Source organism: Hyperolius riggenbachi, chromosome 8 (genome assembly GCF_040937935.1).
Source record: "Hyperolius riggenbachi isolate aHypRig1 chromosome 8, aHypRig1.pri, whole genome shotgun sequence".
NCBI classification, from domain to species: Eukaryota; Metazoa; Chordata; class Amphibia; order Anura; family Hyperoliidae; genus Hyperolius; species Hyperolius riggenbachi.
The window spans coordinates 82,075,224-82,098,663 of record NC_090653.1 but is presented as its reverse complement, the minus strand read 5'-3'; the positions used below and the strand labels follow the sequence as shown (position 1 = coordinate 82,098,663).

General features: G+C 43.5%; 1 protein-coding gene across 15 annotated transcripts in view; it reads left to right on the top strand.

Annotated features, from left to right (window-relative positions):
- Positions 1-23,440, top strand: part of HIPK4 (homeodomain interacting protein kinase 4) — a 546,520-nt gene that overhangs the window by 490,081 nt on the left and 32,999 nt on the right. For 2 of the 15 annotated variants that reach the window (XR_011023514.1, XR_011023516.1), the window contains one exon: positions 23,408-23,440. This exon is cut by the window's right edge. The exons of the other annotated variants lie outside the window; for them this stretch is intronic. The gene's annotated coding sequence lies outside the window, so the exon portion shown is untranslated. The remainder of the gene's footprint in view (positions 1-23,407) is intronic. 15 annotated transcript variants of the gene reach the window in all.

The following is a 23,440-nucleotide window of genomic DNA, read 5'->3' as shown; positions in this document are numbered from 1 at the left end:
GAAACGCGCACTAAAGCGCACACAAGCGCATGCGTTTTTTACCATGCGCTTTCACACGTTTTTCAGCGCAGCAGATGTGAACGAGGCCTAAGGGAACCTGACATCAGGTGAAAGTATGCAGGATATGGGAACCTGACATCAAATAATAGTATACAGGGTAAGGGAACCTGACATCAGGTGATGGTACATAGAATAAGAGAACCTGACATCAGGTGATGGTACACAGGGTAAGGGAACCTGACATCAGGTGATTGTATACAAGGTAAGGGAACCTGACATCAGGTGATTATTTTGAAAAATAAAATATCTGTACTGTCTTAAGATGAATAAATTACTCAAAAATTCCTTCTTTTTTAATAGTTTATTTATTGTAGTACATTTACAATTTAGGGCCATTTTCCTTTGTGAAGTGCGATAATGCGTCAATGCAAGTGCAATTTTACTAATTTTCCACTATTACATTTCCTCTGTGATTTTCGTGATGGTACACAGGAAAGGAAACTTGTCATCAGGTGATAGCATACAGGAGAGGAGGCTCTGAGATCAGATGAGGGTACATAGGAAAGGGACCCTGACATCAGGTGATAGTATACAGGAGAGGAGGACATGAGATCAGTACATATGTGTGTGTGATTGTTCTAGAGGTCCAAAACTGACCTGGTTCTCAATAGAGAACAGTAAACCTACATGAAAATTAGTCCCCAGGTCTGATTGCCAAGCCCCATTTAAGCTTCTTCCTTATCCACGGTCTGCTAATGTATCCTCAGAGCCAGGCACTGTATCTAAATGCAGTGATTTCATACAGAAAGGACTGGCAAAATGAAAGAAATCAATGTAGACTGGTTTATGAAGCGGCCATTCCCTATATAACATAAGTAATCAATGGTGTAACTCACACAATGCAGCTATTCTGCCAATTAATGTGCTGCACAGGGGAGATACATGTGCACAGATAACACATTCTATATACCTGATATATTCATCATGCTACAGAAAGAGCTGTTTCTTCAAATAAATAAATTTAACCACGCCACGGTCGGCACAGCAGATAATTACAATGGCATGGCATGGCATCCAATAAACCTGGCAAGGAAGGAGTTAGGAGTTACGCTGCTTTAAAGGAGGCCATTCTATAAATGGGTTAATGACACGTTTTCTAGGAACTGGTAATAAAGACGGGGGTGTCAGTATGGGGAGAGCAATATTAACTTGCTAGAGCGTACAAAACACTGGGATTTCCTTGTTCTGCTGGACACCCCCCGGCCCTTTACAGCATTCCCTCCCCCATCCCATCCATGTCGGCTTATTGCATCTGGCTGGGATGTGATGAGGGGACCTTGTTGCTTAGCAACCGCCTCCTGGGAACAATGCTCTGAATTTCAACTAGGCCTCAAACCGCGCAAAAGCCACAAGTATACGGCAAACATACATGCACGCGTATACTATGGAAATCCTGCCGACACGTGTCGTTAATGTGTTAGGCTTCCGTGTTCTAAGGATTTCCATGTTAGTCTCATGTATTTATTGACTTTAAATATTCGTGCATCATGAGATACCTTAATAGCGTTAAAATATCTTATAGTCTATTTTTAGTTGCTCGTAACAGCCAATCAGATGCCGGGAATAATTATTCAGACTGTAAAAATTACGATTGGTAGATAGGTTGTTGCCATTGGAAACAAAACTTTTTAGTTAGGACCACTATCGTGAAAAATGATAAAATTTAAAACATATAAATATAAACATTATAAGAAGTAGGTTTCTTACAGAGTAAAATGAGCTATAATTAAGTTTGCACTTCTCTTGCTCTCACTTACAGTAGGTAATAGAAATCTGACAGAACTGACAGGTTTTTGACAAGTCCATCTCTTTGTGGGGGATTCTCAGTATTTAATTTGCTCTTTACAAAAGCACACCCTGGAAAGGATCTATACAAAGATGTAGGCAGTTCCCCCTACTTGTTTGCACACTATTCTAGTAGTTGGATTGAGTAACTGCCATTCCCTAAGTGCATTTCAATATAAAGAAAACCCTGAGAAACCCCCATAAGGAGATGAGCTAATCCAAAACCTGTCAGTTCTGTTAGATTTCTACTACAATACCTACTGTAAGTGACAACAACAAAGGAGAAAAGTTATGTATAGCAAATTTTACTCTAGGAGAAATGCACTTTTTATTTGTGTGTTTTCAGGTATTTTAAATGTAGCGCACCCGTAGGTGTAGCTGTGTTAGATGGGTCCTGCTCTTGTTCAACTCTGGTGACACCCACAACCTCCAGTGATGCACATAAACCAGCAGTATATTGCTAAGCAATTTTATTGGATCCAGAGACAGAGTAATAAAGATAAAATTAACAATTTACCTTCTAGCAATATGTTCTTACAGATAGGTCATAGCATCTGAACTTACGGTTATGGCAATAATGGAATACCAACAGTTGCTTGCAAAGGAATGTGATAGAAAATGACACTTCCAAATCCTCTGGAAAGGATTTGGCCCAAAGAAGCACCAGAAAATAAACAGATGTCAAATCATAGATATGTCAAAATCATACTAGATTATTAAGTGCACTTTACATGACACATGTATAAACAGTCTGTTATAATCATACTCAGATAAACATTTAAGCTAATTAACCCAAACACTGGCCAGTGTTAATCTAAGTAGTAGGCCGGCAGTTGGAGCTCATATATAACAGTACTTGTAATCCACAAGGGGCTTCACTCAGGAGAGCAACAGCAGCTGCAGGAAGATACAAGCTGGATTATTAGATATACAGTGGGATGCAAAAGTTTAGGCAACCTTGTTAATCGTCATGATTTTCCTGTATAAATCGTTGGTTGTTACGATAAAAAATGTCAATTAAATATATCATACAGGAGGCCCACACAGTGATATTTTAAACGTGAAATTAAGTTTATTGGATTTACAGAAAGTGCGCAATAATTGTTTAAACAAAATTAGGTAGGAGCATAAATATGGTCACCACAAAAAAGAAATGAATTCAATATTTAGTAGTTTCTCCTTTCGCAGAAATTACAGCCTCTAAACGCTTTCTGTAGGTTCCAATGAGAGTCTGGATTCTGGCTGAAGGTATTTTGGACCATTTCTTTTTACAAAACATCTCTAGTTCATTCAGGTTTGATGGCTTCCGAGCAAGGACAGCTCTCTTTAACTCGCACCACAGATTTTCAATTATATTCTGGTCTTGGGACCGAGATGGCCATTCCAGAACATTGTACTTGTTCCTCTGCATGAATGCCTTAGTGGATTTTGAGCAGTGTTTAGGGTTTTGTCTTTTTGAAAGATCCATGCCCGGTGCAGCTTCAGCTTTGTCAATGATTCCAGGACATTGGTCTTCACTAACAGCCGGTCACTGTAGCAACAAAGTATAGCAACAAAGTAGCTCGCTTAAGCTTTGTTCACATCTAAAATCGAAATTGCTGACGGGAGCGATTTTCGATTTTTTTTGCGGATCGGAATTGAGCCGCTCAGATGTGAACTCTCTCATAGGGAATCATTGCACAAGCACTTTCAGGGCGAGTTTGAAAATCGCTGGCGCTTAAAAAAAACGCAAACCACCCTAGGTGTGAACGAGCCCTTACCGTTCCTTCAAAAGAGGCACAATTAAGCAGCCATGTGAAATAGTCACACTCCTTCGGAAAAGATTGCAGTCAAAGGACACTGTGGAGAAAGGATTTCCAGCTCACAGACCTCTCAGCTCTGCAGATCTCCATAAGGTTTTTTTTCCCTTTCTCTCCCCAGACAGTTCAATTCTGTGTCTGGAACTCTCACAGTTTCTCCCACTCTCCCAGTTTCTAGCAAATTCTACAAAATATCCACAGTATAAAAGCTGCTCTCCTATAAGAGAGAGGAATTCTCCACCTAGATGTTGGAGGGAAAACTGCAAACAAACAGCAAATTATGCAAACATACTTAGCAATTAACTGTTTCGGAGCTGGTTTCATAGAACCACAAATCCCAGATATGATTACACAGATAATATACTTTGTACAGGTAATGAATAGCCATGTAGTGCAAAATGGCTCCATAAATTTAACAATTTTTCACGATCATGAAGCTTTCACCCATTAGGTCCACTTTGACTAAATGGATCTGTCACTGCTCATCACAAATGAAATGGAAATTCTGATCCATTTATAATGGCAAAAAAAATGTGTTTCACAAATGATGAACTACGGTACATAGAGGAAAGGATTACAACTAGCACACTTAAAGTTGATGTGAAAATACAGCAGTTGCCCAAGTCTACCAAACAGAATCTTTGTTAATGAAAGATTGGCTGCTGTGAATGACTGGTCCACTTTTGCTCCAAGTTTCCTTGCAATGATCTCGATCGATCTGCCCCAGAAGTTATTGTGCTATGTTAGTTTACATTCTACTGCAGGGAAACCTGTGACAGGGAGGGCCGAGGGGGATACCGAGGATTCCCTGCTTTATTATTAAGGATAGGAGGTTATTCTCTCCCAGGGGAAAGGCGTTACTCCTGCGCACTGTTCTTCTATAACAGCTGGTTTATGGCCGTGTTCAATCTAGACAAGTGTTTCTCACCTTATTAATGTACACAGTGTTTAATAACACACAGTTGGCCTGATTTATGAAGCATTTTGTAATCCCTTGGTGGGATGATACCGCAGAAGCATACAAAGTGAGATTTACAAGAAAGAGGATGTTAGAAGTCTGTATTAACCCTTAAGGTGGTCACATACCATACAATTATTTAAATATCTGTTCAATTCAAGAATAGCAATCTATTTTTTTGACTGATTGTAAAAATTCGAAAATCTGACCAATGTACCACACACCTACTGTATGTTCAATTTTCCCTAATTTTGATAAGATAATTAAAAACTCAAAAAAAAAATGTGTTGTTGGATCTGTGCATCAAGTAATTGACAATCCACACCATACAATTCTTGATAAAGTTGGTCTGAAATTTCCAACTAGTCCAATCTCCACACATCAAAAAAAAAAAAAAAAAAAACGGGAAATTCGATTGGATTTATTGATTGAAAAAAAAAAAAAGCTCTTGATTTTTCGGGACAGCTGATCGAAATTATCGAATTGGTAAAAAATTGGATCTTTTAATTGTATGGTGTGTGGCCAGCTTTAGACTGATAGCTATTTTTTTTTTACAAAAGCTACATGCCATTGCCAGCTATGTTTGTACTGTATTGCCCAAATCTACACGTACCAAAGTCCACACTAGTCAGTAGGGATATTATTGAGGTGTAAATCATTTTGACATGATTGAGAATTATGCCAATTATTATAATACAGAATGATGCTAATTATTATGAAAAAATCTATAGTAAAATGGACTAATCCAATCTTGCAGTGAAAGCATGTGATTGGTTCATTTTCAAGCAACATAGATTTGCAGTAACATTTACATACTCTTACATCAGCTTAGAATTAATTGCATATTTCAAGTAAAGTAGAAAGTTGGCACTGAACCAAAACTTTGTAGTTAACGCTCTTTAGACGTCTGTGGTCGGACCCCCCCCCCTCCCCCGCCTGGGTCCCCCGTCCTCCCCGCCCGTTCCTCTTACACATAGCGGCTGCTTCTATTTAAGGCTGGAGGGGAGCGGAGGACGGGGGACCCAGGCGAGGGAGGGGGGGGTCCGACCCCCCTCCCCGCCGCTGGCCCAACACCCCCGTCCAGCCAGCTACCCCTCCAGCTCGGCGGCCGGCTCCCCGCACCCATGGACGGGCGGGTGCCGCCCCTGGAAATTTGCCGCCTGAGGCAAAAGTTTCACCCCGCCTCATGAGCGGGTCGGCCCTGCCAGCAGTCTAAGGGTAAGAAAAAGCACACAGCATAGCCCCTCTTTTCAATCTTTATTAACCCCTTAATTCATCGTGCATGTTGAGGGTTAGGAAGATAGAGAGCCAGTAAATTTCCACCCTCTGGTTAATACCAACCCAGCTATTAGCTGGCGATTACTCCAACCATCCTCAGATGCAATAGAGATGGTTCACATAGGTGCTCTGCCGACGTTAATGCTTCTTGCACACAGGGACGTTACAGGCGCACGCTAGTGCAGCCTGTAACGCTCCCCCAATGCACAGCAATGTAACACAAGTGGGCTGTTCACACTGCCCGCGTTGCATTGTAACGCAGCAAAGTGCTGCATGCTGTGCGTTCTACGTGGCTAAGCCGCGTTAGACTGTTTGCACATGCTCAGTCATGTTGGGGAGGAGGGGAGAGCGGCCGGGCACATGGCTAATTAATATTCACTGCACTCAGTGACGTGCAGTGTTTACTTCCTGGAGCGGCCGCTCTGTGCGGCGATTGGCCGGGCGGGACCACGTGATGCCGCATGCGTCCAAGAGTACGCATCACGACATCACGGACGCCAGAGTGAGCTGCACAACGCGGCTCACTCCGACGTCCACACCAGAGAGCACCAGGCGTTGCGTTAGGGGCACGTTATGTGCCCTATAACGTCCCCTAAACGCAACGTCCTGGTGTGTAACTAGCCTAAATGACAGCCACGGTGCTCGTCGATTAAGCATTGTCCATTCAAATGAATGGACAGCACCAGTACTGTCACTTACCGTCGTTTGCGCAAACATTTTGCTCGATCCCGATTTTTCCCGTTGTCCCATTTATTCTTGAAAGCTACATTTAACTTCCAGGATCGCCTCAGCACCATGCTTCCCGGTCCCCCTGCAGGGGTCAAATAGCAAACACTTCTGAAGGCTGCCAAATGCTTTTCTGCTTGCTGGCAGAAAGACGCCGTGGGACGCCCATGTGAACTGGCTCTAAAGGTGCCCTTGAATCATAAAGTGAATTCCCAATGTCCCCTCTTGGGTCATACATGTGACCTGATAATATACTTAGTTATGAAACCTGTCATGGGCATTTTTTCCAAAACTTGAACTTAGCAAGCCCTAAATTATCTCAAGTACCACCTAAAGCATTTACTAGCAGTACATCTTATACTGTATTAGTAATGCACATGTCTAGTCACTAGCAAAGCTGCATTACCAGTGACTGTCTGCCACTAACAGTATTGCTCCTGAAAAATGCTGACATCTAGCAGCAAGTCACTGTGACTGGTCACTAGAATCCTGGCCCGATAGCTGGAAGCCGCCAGTATGGTGAAGATCAGATCTAGCCCTCACTGCCTATCCAAGTAAACGTGTAAGGCAGCAATGAGCTACGGTATTCCACTCTAAACTTTTTAAATGTATTAGTTTCATCTTAAAGTTGAAATGAACTACATGGGAATATAAAAACAGGGAACACCAAGAGCCCCAATAGTGTAATACGTACTGGATAAGGTGGCAATAAATTCGTATTGCTAAATACTCACAAGTCAGGGTCACCAGCAGGCAACCACTGTAAAGGCAGGTAGGGAGATTGTCCTGACCCCACTCAGGATTAAGAAGTCGCTCTCTGTAGACAGGAAAAAAGGGTAGCAACCCTCCACCAAGGGTGGACTCGAAATTGTATACAATGAACAGAGGCGCCAAAAGTATAAAATTAGATTAAATGAACTTAAAAACCAACTTCAAGCGGAATATAACCCTGCATTTCAACTTTGCTCTAAAACATTATTTACAGTATATTATATGCAACCAGCATTTTTTTTTTTACTAGACTAGCATTGGAAGGGTTACACAGAGCTTAAAAGTTCCTGGAGAGAACTGCAGACGCATCCGAAGCTGACATAGATACATTTGGTTTACATAAATGTATCTAAGTGTTGAATGTGACTCACTCTCCCTGACTGAGAAGGAGCTGGAGGACAGCCAAAGAGTGTGTAACATTTATCACTTGTTACATTCTATTTAGTTAAATGTATCTATCTGAACTTCTGCATATCTCTCCACGGAACGTTAAACCTCTGTGTTTAACCCTTCCAATGCTGGTCTAGTAAAAATAAAAAATTGCTGGTTGCATATAATATGCTGTAAATAATGTTTTAGAGCAAAGTTGAAATGCAGGGTTATATTCTGCTTTAATTGGCAAAAATGAAGGAGGAAGTGGTGGTCTTACCTCCCTCAAGCACGACAACGATTGCGATTCAGACAGTCAAACACATTTAATAGAAACTCGAAAAAAAAGTTTCTAATAAATGTGTTTGACTGTCTGAATCGCAGTCGTTGTCGTGCTTGAGGGAGGTAAGACCATCACTTCCTCCTTCATTTTTGCCAATTAAGTTGGTTTTTAAGTTCATTTAATCTAATTTTATACTTTTGGCGCCTCTGTTCATTATATACATGAGAATATGCTCTCACCATGCGCATTGCTGTGCGCTGTGTTGCTGCATGTGAACACAGTGCCCATACAAATATATGGAATAGATGCTAGACTACATTTCCCAGCAAGCCTTGTTTCTACATGAGCACAGCTTGTCAGTGGACCGGTTGAATCCCACCAAGGCCCATGTTGTGGCGCTATGCATATGACCCTGTCGGCGTACTTTGCCACAGGGTCAAATGATTTTCGTTTTGCCGTTGCGGTGCAAGGTAACAGGGTCGGAACATCACACTGCAAACGCTCCGGCTTGGCCTCAAAGGAAGGACGTAGCTAAGCGGTCTTTTCCGTACCTCTTGAGACCCTCTAAAGACCCGTATTTTGGTGTGTATTTTCTATTTCTATGGGATCTGCTGCCTGTTTTGCAATCAGTCATTTTAGGCTTAGGAGAGGCTGACTGCACTGTCATTGTAGGCAGAATCAGATCTATACATCACTGTGCCCCTTTTCAAATCACTATGTGACCCTTAGACTTAAAGCCAACCCCATTACTCAGACCCGCACATGCTATACCATTAATTCTGCAGCACAATAATTGCTTTCATAGCAATCTGACAGAGGTGCCTGAGCTATATATACAGTTCATTCATTTTGCCTGAAATTATCAGAAGATGCTACTGTTGTGTGGATTACGCATGGAGCGGCCAGATTAAATGGGGTTCCCTGTGTAGGTGGATTCTATATTCATGTGCTCATGCCCGTGCTCATATGGCAGAAAGTAATGGACGTTGTAAGGTAGGTGTCTGTTTTTTGGGAGGTGGGTGCGAGCGGCTCTTCCCGACGCTGGCCACGCTTGGAGGGGTCGCCTGCACTTCCAAGACTCCCCCTCCAGATGCTGCCACAGGGCTTCCAAGCAGTGAGAGGGCTTGGAGCTCTGCGGCCCCCCCGGTTGATGGGGGCATGGGGGAGCCTCCCTGTGGCACCCCTGGATAGTGCTAAATGTTTCATGAACTAATCTCCACAGGGCAACCGGTTTGCAGTAATTAGGTTTAGACGATCCTGCATATTATGGCATGCAAAAGCAAATGCAAATTTGCATGAGCATTGCCTCATGATTAAGCAAATTAGGCCAAATCTGCAAAGCCAGATATATCAGGTTTTAATTTGGTGTTTAATGCATACATTCCTCTGCTGCTGGATTCTATACTTGCATAGCTTTTATCATCCCTGTATAGTATTACTTACTGACAGGTATCCATCTGTTAATACCACTAAAGGTGCGTACACACATGCGACTATAGTCGTTTGTAACGATCGTTCCCCGATCTTTACTAACGACGATCGTTACAAAAAACGAACCACCGACTATTAAGGCAAACGACGAACGAGCCAAATCGCTACAAAAGAAAGTTCTGTCTCGGCGGATTTTAACCAACGACGATCGTTTGCAAAAGTAGTACATCGTTGGAAACGATCGTTCGTACTAGGCTTGACATGCGCATTTCACTATTTCTCCCTGAAACTTCTCATTTTTATGCGCAGGCGCAATAGTTGCTTTACGTGATGTAACGTTCGTTCTAACGATCAGATCGTTACACACATTTAAAAACTAACTTTACTCAGGTCGTTCTTTCATCAATTAAAAGCTCGTTCGTCGTTCTCAACGAACGATCGTTGTCGCATGTGTGTACGTAGCATTAGGCCGGACCCAACAACAACCAAATACATACCCGAGCAAGGCCGGGAAAATTTAAACTGCTTCTATTCTTACACTATTGATCTCAAGGACCCCAAAGCTCACAAAGTTAGTCACTGAATGACTGTGTGTGAAGGTTAGAAATAGTGGCCGGACCTAACAACAACCAAATACGTACCCGAGCAATGCTGGGTCTTCAGCTAGTCAATAGATAATATAAACATTAAATCTAACAAAAATATATGAGGCCAGTTTCAGACTACCGGCTGGCATCAGCATCAGCATTAGCATTGCGGTCCGGGGACCACTCTGTCAAAAACATGCCTTAAAGAGACACTGAAGCGAAAAAAAAAATATGATGTAATGAATTGGTTGTGTACTATGAATAATTACTAGAAGATTAGCAGCAAAGAAAATATTCTCATACTTTTATTTTCAGGTATATAGTGTTTTTTCTAACATTGCATCATTCTCTAATATGTGCAGATTACACAACACTCAGCATTCAAAATGAGTCTTTCAGAGCAGTCTGTGAACTAATGAACTCTCCTCTAGCAGAGGAAAAGTAAATAGTCCAGGAACAGTTGAGATAATAAAAGTCAGATAACAGCCCTCTCCACGACTAACTTAGTCGGAGAGCTTAATGGATTGTTTGCATAGAGATAACAACTGGAGTTTCTCAACTCTTCCTGTACTGGAAACAATTAGACTGATCTATCTGATCTTAATGTTTTATTTCTTATAATAATAATATCATAATTTTTTTTTCGCTTCAGTGTCTCTTTAAGGGAGTACCGCGGTAATCCCCTTCTGGCTCACAGCCAAACAGGAAGTGACGCTCGCTTGTGCTCATTTCCTGTTTTGGAAATGCAGAAGTGCATTGAAGCGTATTGTAAAAATGCACTTCCACGCATGCGCGTCCCAACATTTTTTAAAACCTCTGCGTCGCCATGGACTTAAATGACTTCCAGTCCACCACCGATAGCCTCAGGAGCCGCACGGCCACGTATGTATGCTATGGAGTGCTGGGGAAAAAACACAAAGACAACGGGAGCCCAAATGGTGCAGTATGTCACAGAAAAATGAAAATTCTAAAAGGGGGGGGGGGGGTTCGACGAAGGAATACTCACAAAGGTGTGTTGCACGAGGGGCAACCGACCACTTTAGGCAGGTGGAGTATCTTGACCTGACTCCACTCAGGTATACCAGCAGTCCTGGAGGCGGTCGCTCTCTTGGAAAAATCCCATACACTGTAGACCTATGAGGTGGTGGAATTCCACCTTAGGTTCGGTGTGTGGGAGAGAGGCGCCCGAAACGCGGCTTGATAGACACAGCGGCACTTTACTTGGCCTGAGGAAGTGAGTGGGCTGGGTCCCACGAAATGTGTTGCCAGTGCTTAATTACTATTGAAATTATTTTTCTAAAGTGATTTGTCATCTTTGAGGTAAGCCACCTCTTCCTTTTGAATTTTTATTGTTTTTAAAGTGTTTTATATACCTTATGGGCGCCTCTTCACCTCCTGTTGCACGTATGTATGCACTCATGTTAGATAGGGCACTTCTGGCACAGCGAACGGCACCATGGGTAGTATGAACTACATATACTTTCATTGGGATGCGGTGGGGAGCAGTAAATATACCGTACCACCCTAGTGTAAAAGCACCCTTAATGAAAACGGGGACAGAAGGGGAGTGGTTTTGGTCAGGCTGGCAAGGGAACAGGGCAGTCAGAATACACCTGCATTCACGTCAGGATTTGCAGGTTTGAAGGAGGGCGGAGTTTTAGGGCACCAGAACTTCCGTGCTTATAAGCTTCTGGCCCTGGATTTGACATCAGATCTGACCTACTATCGAATGTGGCCAGGTGGTCATTGCTTGATATCAGCTAGTTATTAATTCTTGGAAGCATTTTAAACTTTTGGCAAATGTGTATAAATAATAAGAGGCAAATAATGCATACAGCGAATGTGTCATGTCAGTAAACTGCATTCCTAACATAAAGAAGAGGACAAGCAGCATCTGATTAATAGGCTCTACTGTATTTCTCTCTGCAAATCAATTAGTGGTGTATTGCCTCACATTATAGCACAAGCTTTTATCATAGCTGCCAATCAATACTTTGCTTCTTTCTTTTATAATGAGGTTAGCACAGAAGATATAGATGCAATGGCTGAACTATACCTACAGTGTAGAACTAGATCTGTCTTTTAGTGGCCCCATAACATAACCGTACAAAGAGGGCAGAAGATGGGGCATTTCTATGCGCTCCCCAGTTCCTTAAAGGTGTCTCCATCTATAGGGAATTTTATTGAAATACATTTCTGACTTACCTGTATGTCATATCCGTACAATTTTAAAGGCTAAATCACACTCCCTACCTGGAGTATGTTATTCTATAGAAATCTTTAAAGTCTACCCCACCAGGTCCCTGTACCACCTGTAAGAATTTGTGAGGTTCTTGCAATGTAAAACCCTAATTCACTTTAAGAACAAATGTGTCAGCAGAAGCTATATTCAGGTCTTCCTTAGGGCCCATTCACACTAGAAGCGCTTTTCTGAGCGTTTTGCGATTCATTAGCGTTTTTTAAAATAGCTCCCATTCAGTTTAATTAAAATCGCCGCAATTTTCGCGTACGCAATCGTGGTGATTTTCCCGCGATTTGTACCACGATTTTAATGACCGTGAATGGGAACAATTTTAAAAAATGCTACTCAATCCCAAAACGCTCAGAAAAGCACTTCTAGTGTGAATGGGCCCTTAAAGAGAACCCGAGGTGGGGTTCTGACAATGAAATCCGCATACAGAGGCTGCGTCTGCCTATACAGCCCAGCCTCTGTTGCTATCCAGATCCCCCCTAAGCCTCCTCTGTGCTCTGCGATCACCCATAAATCACAGCCGCGCTGTGCGGGCTGTGTTTACCTCTGTATTGTCAGTCTCGGCTCTCCCCCCGCCTCCTGCATAGCTCCGGTCCCCGCCCGCGTCCCTTCCCTCCAATCAGCAGGAGGCGGGGGAGCAGCAGACTGACAGTACAGAGGTAAACACAGCCCACTGTGACACGCTGCGTGTCGGCATTATGGCTGTGATTTATGGGTGATCGCAGAGCACAGGGGGGGCTTAGGGGGGATCTGGATAGCAACAGAGGCTGGGCTGTATAGGCAGACCCAGCCTCTGTATGCGGATTTCATTGTCAGAACCCCACCTCAGGTTCTCTTTAAGGCAGGTTCTAAACAACATAATTCTAATGATTCTAGTGAACATCTTGCTTGGTAGAGAAGCAAGGTCCAGGGCAGCCATCAGGGGGGGACAACTGACACTGCAGTGAGGGGCCCAGGGCTTCTGGGGGCCCTGCCCCCCCCCCCCCCAAGCACTGGAAGCGCCGCGTGTGCTGACTGTGGGCCTATGGCTCACTAAACAGCAAACCGCGTTCCAGCACTGAGAGAAGAGTGACATCGGCACTTGAACGTGGGGAGCAAATGAGTGAACCCGCTACAGCGGACTTTCTATACTGGGGCACCACCTATATCTGGCTACAGGCTACCTATACTGGGCCACCACCTATACCTGGCTACCTATACTGGGGCACCACCTATACCTGGCTACCTATACTGGGGCACCACCTATACTTGGCTACCTATACTGAGGCCACCACCTGTACCTAGCTACCTACACTGGGGCACCACCTATGCTTGGCTACTTATACTGGGGTGCCTATAGCTTGCTACCTATATTGGGGGCACCTCTACCTGGCTAACTTATACTGAAGCACCACCCATACCAGGCTACCTATACTGGGGGAAACTATACCAGGCTACCTATACCGGGGCACCACCTATAGTTGAATACCTATACTGGGGGAACCTGTATCTTGCTGGCCTATACTGGGGCACCAGCTATACCAGGCTACCTGTACAGGGGGCATCTTAACCTGGCTACCTATACTGGGGCACCACCTATAGCTGGCTACTTATACTGGGGGCACCTATGCCTGGATACCTATACTGGGGGCACCTATACCTGGCTAGGGCAGGGGGACAAGCTAAGACCGAAAGGGACAAGAGGTTACACGGGGGTCAAAAGAGGCACAGGAGAAACAGAGGCGGACAAAAGAGGCACAGGGAGAAAAGAGATGAGACGGGAATGCACAGAGGGACACAAAAGAGGCACAAACTGAGGTGAGACAGAGGGGGACAAAAGAGGCACAGAAAGGAGAGAGGGGGACAAAAGAGAACGGATAAAGGATAAGAACAGACCTACAAGTCCCTATCTCATTTGTTAACTGGGGACTACCTGTATTTTGTTAGTATTTGGCTGCACCCTCAACATTCCATGGTCACGCCCACTTTTTGCCGCACCACTCTGTGCATGCCACTTTCTTCAGTGTCGGAGCCATGCACATTTTTTCGCTGCAGCGCACTACGCACACGAACACAGGGGTGTGGTGGCTAGTGGGCGGGCACAGCAACCAGTGGGTGGGCCCAGGGAGAGGGGGGCCAGGCCTGATGATGTGTGAGGGGCCCCAAAATTTCTGATGGTGGCCCTGGCAAGGTCAGTTAGTTTTATCTACTCAAATGTACAGATGGCCAGACACTAGAAGGTATAAACATTCACGGCATGTAAGAATAACAACAATTCTATGAAATCTGAGTATTAGTCATAGGAAGCTTCAAGTTTGGTCTGGAATGTTTTTGATTCTGTGCAGTGTATATGTTGTCAGTCATTCATTCAATCATGGAAGCCAATAGAAAACCCCTAATGTGATTGACATCCATAATACACCCATGGCCCACCTACAGTGGGATGTGACTAAGTAACCCTTGGTAAACTGGAGGTTTTTCTGTATATAAGATTGATGCCTAGTTTTATGGGTACTTCACTTACTTTCCTCTCTCTTTGCTTTATGTAGCCTAGTTTAGTGTCCTGATGACAAGCTTAGTTCAGTTTAGTAGTGCTGACTTCTGATTGCAATACCGCTACATCTAAATCTGCAATGATATTCATATTCTTTCTTTGCTGCTGTAACTAGAAGTCCTGAGAACATAAACACCTTGTATTTCTGATGGAAGCAAATAAATTCCTTCGAAGGTGGCCACACACACGATACAATTTTTTGAATTTCTTTTCAATTCAAAGTTTACAATCAATTGTTCTGATTGATTGTAACATTTAAAAATCTGACCAATGTACCACACACATGTTCAATTTCTACCCAATTATGAAAAAAAAAAAAAAGATTAAAAACTCTGAGAAAATTGCTTGGGAGTATACAGTAGCAGTAAAACGTATGTGAACCTTTTGGAATTAAATTTCTGCACAAAATTGGTCATCAAATGTGATCTGATCTTCACCTAAGTCACAACAATAGACAGTCATAGTCTGCTTAAACTAAAGGTGCATACACACGTCATACTTCCGCCAAACAATGGGTCCACTCAGCAGATCATTCAGAAACCGCCTTATCAGTCTGCTGACAGCGAGTACACACGTGCTACTGTCCGCAGAACGTCCGCCCAGCGGGGGGGGGGGGGGGGGAAGGGTCTGGTGGACCTGTCGTTTGCGGAAGTATGGCGTGTGAAAATGCCTTACTACCACACAAATAAACGTTTCCATGTTTTTATTGAACAAACCATGTAAACATTCACATTACAGGTGGAAAAAGTATGTGAACTCCTAGACTAAAGACATATCCAAGAGCTAATTGGAGTGAGGTGTTAGCCAGCTTGAGTCCAATCAATGAGATGAGATTGGAGGTATTGGTTACAGCTGCCCTACCCTATAAAAAACACACGCTATCTTGGGGTTTGCTTCTCCCAAGAAGCATTGCCTGCTATGAATGATGCCTCGCACAAAAGAGCTCTCAGAAGCCCTACAATTAAGAATTGTTGACTTGCATAAAGCTAGAAAGGGTTATAAAAGTATCTCCAAAAGTCTTGCAGTTAATCAGTCCACGGTAACACAAATTGTGCATAAATGGAGAAAGGACAGCTCTGCTGCTACTCTCCGTAAGAGAGGCTGTCCAGCACAGATGACTGCAAGAGCACAGCGCAGAATGCTCAATGAGGTGAAGAAGAATCCTAGAGTGTCAGTTAAAGACTTACAAAAGTCTCCAGGATATGCTAACATCCCTATTAGCTAATAAATGATACGTAAAACACTAAACAAGAATGGAGTTCATGGGAGGATACCACATAGGAAGCCACTGCTGTCCAAAAAAAACCATTGCTGCACGTTTAAAGTTTGCAAAAGAGCACCTGGAGGTTTCATAGCAGTACTGGCAAAATATAATGTGGACAGATGAAAGAAAAGTTGAGTTATTTGGAAGAAACACACAACACTATGTGAGGAGAAAACAAGGCACAGCACACCAAAATCAAAACTTCATCCCAACTGTGAAGTATGGTGGTGGGGGCATCATGGTTTGGGGCTGATTTGCTGCGTCAGGGTCTGAACGGATTGCTATAATTGAAGGAAAAATGAATTCAAAATCAATCGAGACATTTTACACGAGAACTTAGGGCCATCTGTCCACCAGCTGAAGCTCAGCAGAAGATGGGTGTTGCAACAGGACAACGACCCAAAGCATAGAAGTAAATCAACAACAAAATGGCTTAAACAAAAGAAAATATGCCTTCTGGAGTGGCCCAGTCAGATTCCTGACCTCAACCCGATTGAGATGCTGTGGCATGACCTCAAGAAAGCGATTTACACCAGACATCCCAAGAATATTGCTGAGTTTGAAACAGTTCTGTAAAGAGGAATGGTCAAAAATTATTCCTGACAGTTGTGCACGTCTGATCTGCAACTACAGAAAACATTTGGTTGAAGTTATTGCTGCCAAAGGAGGTTCAACCAGTTAGTAAATCCAAGCGTTCACATACTTTTTCCACCAGCACTGTGAATGTTTACGTGGTATGTTCAATAAAAACATGGAAACGTTTAATTATTTGTGTTGTATTTGTTTAAGCAGACTGTGATTGTCTATTGTTGTGACTTAGATGAACATCAGATCACATTTTATGACCAATTTGTGCAGAAATCCATATAATTCCAAAGGGTTCACATACTTTTTACTGCTACTGTATATAAGGAAATTGACAATCTACCGCACACCATTCAATTTTCATAAAAATGGATCAGAAAAATCCAGCACTCCCGATCAACTTTTATTGAATAATAAAGGAATTCTCAAGTCGGGATTCGATCGGTAGTGTGATCGATTTGCCATTGTTTTGCAATGACATTCCACCACACTATCGAATTAAATCCCGATCGTACATATTGGATTGAATCGAATCAAATCAATGAATCGATTCGAATCGCACAAAAAATGGTATGGTGTAGATGGGGCTTTACTGCTTGAGCGTCTGTGGTCTACATCGATCTGCTACAGCTGTGTGAATGTCCAAGCCGATAAGAGACTAAGTGCAATCATTTGTTGGCTGGTGCCGACGGTAACTAAAAATAGCCACCAAAAATTAAAACACCTGTCACTCTCTGGCCATACACTATACAACCTTGTTGTACAATCTTACCAACATATACAGTATAAGATATAAGTACCCACAGATTGGGTGTAATTTGGTTTTACTGCTCAATTAAAATGTTTCCAAGGCACAAAAAAATGAAAAAAAAATAAAATACAGATTTCTAAGAAGAGGAAAGCCTCTGTATCCTACAAAAGATTCCCATGTCCTCTTGGCCCCCACAGTTGACGTGCGTGGAAAGAGGTTGTCGGATATGTTATGAGGCCACATTCCTCTTCATGCACGAGCGCAGCCGTACTTGCACGGGGGCACTCTTGCATGAAGAGGAGTGCTGTTGCGATTTACAAGAGGGTCCTGGAGCAGCAGTGGTCTCCAGGAGGACATGGAAAGCCTTTAGAGGACAGATATTTTTTTTCCACCTCCCGTTTACTTTAAGCCATTATACAGCATTGGAGACTGGATACAGATTGTACAATTAGATTGTATAAGGTATGTGCAGCTTTAAACAAATCTAATGGCTAATTTATCAATTGGCAGTGTTCAATACTAGCTATGTAGGCATCATGCAGGGGAGTAACTAGCGGGGAGCAGTCCCTGCAACTGCTGTGGCTACACTTGTTATGGGTATGAAGATCATGACGTCCACACTAGTTTTATGACCCTTGTGAGATGGGCCCGAGGCTGTGAGGGTCACCAGGAGTAGGCAAGGGAAGGGGTGTGGAGAACATTTGGGGGCTCCATCAAAGTTTTGCCCCATGATTTGTAGTTAAACCCCTAATGATATCTCAGCTATAAAAAAAAACCTGCCACCTTTTTAAGCGAAGTACCTGATTATTATTACCCACGCCACGTGATGATTTTCCCGCTGCCCGACGATCTTTTGAAAGCCAAGCAGCCAGTTCCGCGATATCACGATGTGGGTTCAGGCCCACGACCATCGGCCGTCACGGCAGATCGGAAAGCTAAGATCTCCGACGACTCCCGCGCAAAGTGCCGCGATCGCCCGAAGTCTCCTTTGCTACCAACGATTAGCGGCGCGTGACGTCATGCGCACCCGCCGACAGGAAGAGGCGTCGCTGACGACCGTCGTGAAGGGGATGTCGCAGGACCCGTCAGGCTGTGAGTATGCAGCTTTAGAATCACTGATAACTAGGAATGGCAGGTAAGTCATGACCCAAATCAGCATCAGATTAAGTGGGGGGTTCATAATGATTAATTTAATCAGGTGATTCATTTGTATGTCTCTGATTGGCTAGTTGCAGTCATATGGTCTTGTCCCTGCTTCCTGTGTAGGCCACTTATATACAGTAGACTCCCTTACTCTGAACTATTATTTGTGATTATTTCAGATGACAATCTGCTAGGTGTACTGGTGTCCCTGTACGTCGGCTTCTTTTCAGCAGTCCACTGATTTTGAAAATACTTGGCTGACCATTGTTCTATTTTCCTGCTGAGACCACAGTAAGATGTGTCTTCTGCTCATCCACCTCCTCCCTCTCCATAGAACGGTACCCACTGGTTGGCAATCGCACACTGTCACCCCAAATAATCACGACAATCGACAAATCATTACAGGGGACAGGCATGTGTACATAGTTTTGAACAGGAAACAAAGATGAGACATTATTGTAACCACCCATCAAGACTTACAAATCAACTCATGTTTCACCACGAAATTCACATACAGCAAATTAATGATCACTACAGCTGAATTGCATGTTGATCCCAGGCCCCAACCCAAAAAATATTAGATATGTATCGCATGGGCAATAAAGATGATGAGTGAGATGCAAACCGGATGCAACAATAGAACACTGTTACTACTGAGTTTGATTGACTACTATGTGCATGCAAACTTGGAATATTTGTAGTGCAGTTATGATCTCTGATAAGCAATTCCCTGCTCGCAATGAGATCCCCAGTGTGGAATTGTGCAAATGACCTTCCATTTGCTAGCATAGCATTGATAGCATCAGAGCAATGTGAACATCTACCACTATCAGCACATTGCTCTGATGCTAGCATTCAGTTGAGTCTCCTTTGGGGAATAGGGGGGGCTTGGGGGGCCCACTCCTATGGTGGCTTGCAGGGCAATAGCAGTGGAGCATGATACTTTACCTGTAAGATCATCGGGGTACTCATGGCGGCGGAACGCCAAGACCCGGGCTGAGGCGCAAGCTTCCGGTTCTCAGCAGGCCGCTGACGTCACTGGAGCGCAGTGTCCAACTCCCATTGGATAGGCGGCAGACGCGCTCTCAGTACGCGTTCCACCGCTGTAAACATTAGCAATGTGTGTGTGTTGCATGCCAGCTGACCTGCTGACACGCTGGTATGCCATTGGTTACTTTCGAATCTTTTGCTTTCTGATTGGTTAGTCCTTGTATTTAACTCAGGTGAGCGCCCCCAGTTATTGCCCATGATAGCATTTAGCTTTTAGCTTGTTGCTGGGTATGCACTCACAAACGAATTGATAACTGTTGCCGACTCTGCCTTGCATTTGTGACCACGCTTAAAGGAGAACTGTAGTGAGAGGGATATGAAGGCTGACATATTTATTTCCTTTTACGCAATACCAGTTGCCTGGCTGTCCTGCTGATCCACTGCCTCTAATACTTTTAGCCCTAGACCCTGAACAAGCATGCAGCAGATCAGGTGTTTCTGACATTATTGCCAGATCTGACTAGATTAGCTGCATGCTTGTTTCTGGTGTGATTCACGCTACTGCAGGCAAATAGCTCAGCAGGGCTGCCAGGCAACTGGTATTGTTTAAAAGGAAATCAATATGGCAGCCTCCTTATACCTCTCACTACAGTTCTCCTTTAATTCTTGATTGATTCCCTGTTGCCGACTCTGCTTTGTATCCTGACCACGCTCTATTGGATTACCGGTTGCCGACTCTGCTTTGTATCCTGACCACACTCTATTGGATTACCCATTGCCAACTCTGCTGTTGTACCTGGACTTTGCCTGTCTGCCGCCTGGATCGACCTCTGCCTGGATAAGGACTTGAATGAACGCTGGCTGGACTGACATCTGGCTAGTACTGACAACGCTACCTTTAAGTGCCTGAACTGCATAACCATTCTACCTGCTTGCAGCCATCTGACTCTCATCTGGCTTGCCTCATCCTCCAGGCCTCAGGTGACTATTTTACTTGTGAACACTGTGCCTTGTATTATTACAATTGGTTCTGTTTGGTGGATACTATCTGTCAGTCTGTATGCTACATCTACCTGCAGGTTTATTGTAGTTCTGTGTTAGGTAGGAACTTTGTGCAGGTGTTACAGGCTGGGCTATAGGTCAGTCATATGGGCATACAGCCTGACCTATAGTCATTGACCAGACAAGCCTGACATTACCTACTTCCAGTGGCAGGAATGAGTGAGGGGGGGTGGGTCTAGACCCATCTGCAAGGTGTCAGTGGAGGGGAGTCCAACAGCTCTCCAAGTCTACAACTACAAGGAGCAGTTCCCATTCATTGATCTAAGTCGCCGCATCAATGATCACCGGCATCTGGACTTCACCAGGGTTGCCCCTACTCTCTGGAACTCGCTCCCACCAGCCGTCAGACTCGCCCCCACCTTTAATACCTTCAAATAAGCTCTCAAGACTCACCTCTTCACGCTCGCATACCCCCCTACACCAGCACCATAATATGGTCTGTTAGACCCCCTCTCAAAAGACGCACCTATTGTCTCCACCCCACCCTTTAGATTGTAAGCCTCTGGCCCTCCTCCCTAATGTATCCAGCTTGATTATGCAATCTTACTCACAACCACCCCTCTTGTAGACCCGAACAGTCTCTATTTTGACCTATGACACTGTATTGTTATCAAATCATTTGCATGATCTTGTTTTGTTGTGAGTTTCCGTATGTTCTACCTGTATGTTAACCCATTTATCTATTGTGTAGCGCTGCGTAATATGTTGGCGCCTTATAAATACAATAAATAATAATAATCAATGAGATGCCTGCGGTCATTGTAACAAAGGAAGTAACATATACACGCATTACTTCCTGTTCGTGTACTAACAATATGCGCTTTTGTAATCAATCAATAGTAAAATTACAACTACATACCGTATATACTCGCATGCAAGCCGCCCCGCATGTCAGCCGACCCCCCAACTTTTACCTAAAAATACGTGTAAAAATGATTGACCCTCATGTAAGCCGAAGCCCTGGGGGGAGCAGAGAAGGAGCAATGAATGGCCACCCAGATTCACAGTGAGGGGTGTGCGGACTGACCTGCTGAGGATCGGAGAGTGCAGCGGTGATGAACAGTGAGCAGCTTACCAAGCCTGCAGCGACATGCTTCAGCAGCTGAAGATCGGATGCGGGAGGTGAAGAACACAGTGGTCGGATGCCAGGGGGAACAGCAGAACAGCAGCAATGAATAGCCAGGATCGCTACAGGAGCTCTCTTCCATGTTCATAGTCTTCTGAACAGTGAGCAGGCTTGCAGTGCCTGCAGCGATATGTTTCACCAGCTGATCGGGGCCGAAGGGGAGCGGGCAGCTGAGAGATCGGGTGCGGAGGGCGGACAGTATAGCTGCAGCCGCTAGATGTCCGCGGCGAGAGCAGACCAGGAGCGATGGATGGCCACACAGAATAGAAACACAGCAGGAGCGCTCTTCCGTGTTCATAATCTCGCGCTTCCTGCTGTGTCTGCACCTTGTAAACCCATTGGCTATTACCAGCTATTACCAGCCAATGGGTTTACAAGGTGCAGACACAGCAGGAAGCGTAAGATTATGAACACGGAAGAGCGCTCCTGCTGTGTTTCTATTCTGTGTGGCCATCCATCGCTCCTGGTCTGCTCTCACTGCGGACATCCAGCGGCTGCAGCTATACTCTCAGCCTTCCGCACCCGATCTCTCAGCTTCCCGCTCCCCTTCCACCTGATCAGGTTAGACATGGGCACAAAAAATAAGTGACTCGCATGCAAGCCGAGATTTTGGGCCACTTTTTTGGGGTCAAAAATTCGTCTTGCATGCGAGTATATACGGTACATATTTTTTTAAATAACAACATATACATATAACGTTAAAATTAAACCATTACCGCTACCATAGTTACACAAAAAATATTTAAAAATGCATATTAAAAAAATAATGGCAATTAAAAAAATATACATAAATATTTACCTTAGTGACTGAACTTTTTTAATATGTATGTCATGAGAGTATATTACTGTTATTTTTGCATATATGGGCTTATTAGTGATGGATGCAAAGCAGAAAAAATACGCCTTTACTTCCAAATAAAATAAAATCGGCATACATTGTACTAGGGAAATATTGGGCAAATAAAATGTGTGGGTATTATCCATAGCAGATTTTTTTATTTTTAAACTATAATGGCCGAAGACTGAGAAATAATGATTTTTTTTTTTTATTATTCCCATTAATGTGTATTTAGAATAAAATAATTCTTAGCAAAATGTACCGCCCAAAGAAAGCCTAATTGGTGGTGGAAAAAAAACAGATCATTTCATTGTGATACGTAGCGATAAAGTTATTGGTAAATGAAAGGGAGGAGCACTGAAAGGTGAAAATTGCTGTGATCCATAAGGGGAAAAAACCCTCAGTGGTGAACTGGTTAAAGTATTGTTGCTTTTTAATGATTATTAATAAATCTATAAATAGACAGTTGACTATTTTCCTAAATGAGATGTGGACACCTGTAGGGGTGACTTTCACTCGGAACATTATTTCCACAAGGACCAGAGATGGTTTCTATATTATTAAACAGGACTGAAAATGTAATTTGCTAATTAGGATGAGCCAAAACCGAAGGGACAGCCGTATCTATGGAATCTCACATAACTGGCATGTAAATAATTTAAAAGGCCATAGGTTCAACAAGGTCAAAATCTTAGCAGTGAAATGAAAGATAAAAAAAAGCTTATCAATATAAAAGCCATGGCCTGTGGCTGTATTTCATCCCCTCCGAACACAGGATCAGCACAAACCTAATAACCTTACATATGTCACATTTCAGAGTCCGCTCATTATGAAGATGACGACCAGAAAT